Raw genomic sequence first — 5,520 nt, 5'->3', positions numbered from 1 at the left:
CGATTGAGAACCGACAGATGATTAGCCGTGCTGTGACAGAGCGCGTTGAACATTTTCACTGAGAGGATGGGAGGTAGCCATTGACAACGGTGAAACCCTACATACACCTTGCCATGGAAGGAGTCTTGCGTGCTTGAAGAAGAAGACAGTAGGAAAGCAGAGGTTCAGAAGACAGAGCATCTCCAAAACCTCAACCCGTTTTCCACTACTGCAAGACAAGTACTTATTTCATGTTCTTTTACTTTTCACAATCAATCCTGATAATTCTTGATATCCTGACTAAGAGTTACAAGATAACCATAGCTTGCTTCAAGCCGACAATCTCCGTGGGATCGACCCTTACTCACGTAAGGTATTACTTAGACGACCCAGTGCACTTGCTGGTTAGTTGTGCGGGATTGCAATTTCGTGCACCAGGCAGCATGGTGTGGCACGCTAGTACAAGATTCTAGAGAAAGGGTTGTAGGCTAAAAAGGTCTGGGCGTGCCACTTGAGGTCGAAGGCATGGCACGCCAAGCTCTCACCCTCACTTGGGCGTGCTACTTGAGCATCCAGGCGTGGCACGTCAATGAACAAGAAGCAAAAGCAAGGGCTGGGCGTGCCACTTGGTATCGAAGGCGTGGCACGCCAGCTCAAAAATCTCACTAAGCTACTGGAACTAAGGCTAAATGATGGGCATGGCACGCTGGTTTTATTTTCCAGAGAGAGAGTTAGGAGGCCAACCATAAGGGCGTGCCACTTAGTGTCGAAGGCGTGGCACGCCAGCAACCATTCTCCACTCAGGTGTGCCACTTTAGTCTCAGGCGTGACACGCCATGATCACCAATCAACCAAGAAGAAACTGGGCGTGCCACTTGAATGTTGGGCGTGGCACGCCAGCGAAGGAGCCAAGCACACAAATAGGCGTGGCACGCCAGGGGTTCCAGAGAGATGGATCAAGCACACAGCATGGGCATGGCACGCCAAATCCTGGGCGTGCCACGCTAGTTCAATCTTCCAGAAGCAAGTAGAAGAGGAAGAAGACCTGGGCGTGCCACTTGGGCTCGAAGGCGTGGCACGCCAGGCTACACACGTGGTTAAAAAGACCCTGGGCATACCACTTGAGGTCGAAGGCGTGGCACGCCAAGGATGTTACTAAAGGAGGGCGTGCCACTTGATGAGTTGGGCGTGGCACACCAAGCCAGAATCAAAGGAAGGCGTGGCACGCCACTGAAGCGGAAGCCATACGCCAGCTAGAAGATCACGTTTATTGAGTTCTTTTCCCTTCAAATTGTAATTTTCCTTTTCACTTTCTGTATTTCTTTTATTTCTAAAACTAGGAGTAGTATAAATAACCCCAAGAAGTACTGAGAAAAGGGGTTCAAGCAGTTAGGAAGCTAGTGTAGGATAGCTTTTAGATTTACTTTTTACTTCATCATCTTCTTCATCTTGAGCACTTTTCTCTGAGCTATGAGTAGCTAAATTCCCTCTCATTGAGAGAGGGAGCTCTGTTGTACTTGATGGATTGATGATAGTAAATTTCTTCTTCTCTTCATCTTCTCTTTGATTTGCTAGAAGAAATTTCGTTCTTCATGCTTAGTGTTTAATTATTTTGGGAAAGAGATTGAATGCAAAATGGGTTTCATGGGAACCTTGAAAAAGGAATCATGAAATCATGCTAGAAATCCCTTCTCACACTTGACTAGGATCTGGGTTTTGGTGTTTGGATATGGTGACATAAAATCCTCCCTCTACTTGGACCTATGATGATGTGTGGTATAATCACGGACTAAGCATATCTCTCTTCATGAGCAATTAGACCAAGAAATTGACAATTGATTAAGATCTGAGAGATTGAGTCACAAAGGGATTGGGACTCAATCAATCATGATTGCCAAGAGGTCAATGAGTTGCATGATTGAAGAGGATATAAGCTGGATTTAATCCAAAGAGACAACATCTCCTGATCTCAATGGATTCCCTCGTCCTCATCTATCACTTTCTTTATAGCTTTCTTTTACATTCTACAATTTCCCACTCCCATTTACATTTATGTCATTTAAACTTCTGCCCTTTACATTCTTGCTATTTCTATTTCTGCACTTTACTGATTTTTTTTACTTTCATGTCATTTACGTTTCTGCCCATTTATATTTCTGCAATGACAATCTATTCTGTTTAGCTTAACTAATTCACCAATTGGTTAAAATTGCTCAAAACTACCAATCTCTGTGGATACGATCCCACTCCACTGTGGGTTAATACTTGACGATAATTTTGGTGCGCTTGCCAAAAGAACGGATTTATAATCAAAAAAATTTATGGGGTGTGAATTCTGGACTCATCACTTCTTCATCTTTCTTCCTGATAAAGAAGTGACCGAAACTTGAGAGAGAAGAGAGAGAGAAATGAAATGCATTAAGTTTCTCACTTCCATTTGGCTTGGTCGTGGTGATAGTAATGATGGCTATCAAATCAATTTCAGCTTTTCTTTCATGTTTCCAATGCTATTAATGCAAGTTAATTGAATTTGAAATCCATCAAAAGGTGAGGGTGGTATCCGTTAAAAGCATACAGCTTTGGCTTTCTTCCCTTTTTTATTTCGGACCAAGCTAGTTAGTCTCTCAACAAAATTGATTTGGCCTAATAATGATTAAGTCTGGCCCAACTAGTATAATAATTCATCCACAATTTTTAAAACATTTTTTTGTAACCAAGGCTGAATATTAACTTTCCATTGGGCTTGCTATTTTTCGGCCCAAAACAAAATCTGCAAGCAACAAAATTATTAATTAGCAAATATGAATTAAAATTCAAATTAATAATTTTGTAATTAATTATATTAATAATGTTTGATCATCATCAATTTAATTTGGAGTTTTTCAAACTCATCAATTATTATTATTATTAAAATGATTAAAAATATTTTCGATTGATAATTGATAAGTAGTTTAATAATATATTAAATGTTGATTTTATATAACTATAATAAAGATAATTTTCTAAATTAGTATAATTATGCATTATTACTTAAATGCTAATTATAGTATAATTATAATAAAGATATTTTTATAAAATAAACTTAGAAGAGAAAATAGCGCATTCATTTTGGCAGAAAAATAGATTCATGATGAATCGACACCTCACTTTCATTAGTTGGAGGAAAACCTAGTTTTAGTATATTAAGTAGATTCGGTTGCTTGGTGATCACGTAGATAATTGAGTTGTTGAGTTGCAAATTGATCCCACAATGTGCATCTAATTTTTTCCTCATTTCTAAATAAAAGCGAAAATGAAGAGAAATAAGTAATAATATATAATAAAAAAAGATTTTGCATATGAATAGATAATTGTTACAAAATAAATTCTAATTGTAAAATTTTAAATCTTCACATGCTGCAAATCATGGAGATCAACCATAATGTAATGGCCACATTTTCCTACTTTTGACCATGATATAAGTTCTCCTTTTCTAGTCAAGAGTCCAATAACATCTAATTAAAAAAACGAATATATAAAAGCATGAAATTAAAGACAAATAAATGAAAACACAATAATAATAATACAAATTAACTTCGTACCAAATAAGTTGGCTTTTTCATTTGTTTGTCTCAATATATCAGCATGATTGAGAAAATTGAAATAATTGTCAGGAATGTTACGATTATCGATCGTATTTACTATACGTGACTCCTTCTTAAGAGTTATTCTACACACATGTGTAGTCGGAAGATAAATTCCGCTTGATTCCTCAATTAGAAATTTGAGAAGACATAAACCTTCCCCTCGATCAAATCATGCTCAAACATCTTTGCTAAATAATTCTTGATTGAACAATGGATTTTATCACACTGTAAAACAAATTAAGAATGAAGACTATTAGCACTTATAACTTTATTAAATCGCACTGTCGTTGATTCATCCAAGGGTTTACTTATCAAATAAAGTTAAAATATGAACTGAAAAATCTATAAACTGGACCTAGCATCACTTGAAGAAATAATGGGGGATAATCAACCTACCTTATCATCCATGAGAACCATTTCTAGGTAAGTTGTCTTACTCTTGTCGAATTTAGATGGGACTTTCCATAACCTTATAATCCTTGCCTTTATTTTCCAAACATTTTCATTACATAATCTACTATAGGTAATACTGTTGATAGAATCATAGCTTGTAGCCATTAGGTATGAAAAATAATAAAGAGAAAAAGAATTATAAATGAGGTACAAATTTTCTAGATGATAAATAATTGTAACAATTGACTATTACGACTTATATATATACACACACTAATTGCACACGGTATTGATTTTTAATGGAGATACTTGCTACAATTAAAAAAATATATATAAATAGAGACACCTGCTAAATATATATATGTTATCTACATTAATTATATGCCAAAATTTTTATAAAAGAGATAAAAAAGGAGATATATAAATATGTATAATATTATTGCTATATATGAAGCAAGTTTAAATTGTTATAATTATAGAGACTTACTATAATTATATCAAATTTAATTATGATTGTAAATAAATAAAATAGATAACAATCAATACTATTTTTTTTATTTCAAAATTGACTGTAAATACAAAAAATAAAATCACTAATGTTTAAAAATATGAGTGAAAAATAAAACTCCATAATAAAAATTCAATTTATTGACTAATTAATCTTATGTTCATATAATAATATTATTATTATTATTTATTATNTTGAATAATAATGATAATTCATGTGATAATATTCAAGTATAATTAGGTGACAATTATAATTCAAATTATTGCATATGAAGTCATGTGAATTATTATTATAATTGATATAATTGATATATACTCTCAATCTTATCGATTATATCAATTTAACTATATCAATTATATTCAAATTATTAGTCAATAATTTTAATGAAAATTCTTGCTATAATTAGGTTATTCTTATATTATTTTCTTGTATTAATCATTATAATTAATTAAATAGAGATATTTATTTAGTATATATGTTATCTACATTAATTATATGCCAATATTTTTAAGAAAGAGTTAAAAAAGGAGATATATAAATATGTATAATATTATTGCTATATATGAAGCAAGTTTAAATTATTTCTATATAAAAAATAGATATAAATATATATAGACTGTATTATAAAAAAAATAAAGCCTATATATAGGAATAACGAAAAACTCAAGTAATTATTTATTGGTTTTTATGGTTTCTATTACGCTTAATAAAAATTGAGCGATCTAAAAAGTAAATACTAAGGTGACATACATGCCTATATTAATATAGGAAGAATATATATTCAGAAGCATTTCTCTATTATATCACTTATTTACTCACAGCCTTAAAATCTTTAAGAATATACAATTGTATCATCATTCAAACTACAAATTCATCCTATATTTTCATTAAATATTTAGATTAATACACGGGTTTTTCACATTGTTGTTGTTGTTGTTGTTGTTGTTGTTGTTGTTGGATAATGAATAAAAATTAGAATTATATCAATATTTTTTAAAATTAATATAATTAAAA

Source organism: Arachis duranensis, chromosome 2 (assembly GCF_000817695.3).
Source record: "Arachis duranensis cultivar V14167 chromosome 2, aradu.V14167.gnm2.J7QH, whole genome shotgun sequence".
Taxonomy (NCBI): Eukaryota; Viridiplantae; Streptophyta; class Magnoliopsida; order Fabales; family Fabaceae; genus Arachis; species Arachis duranensis.
This window is presented reverse-complemented; position numbering follows the sequence as displayed.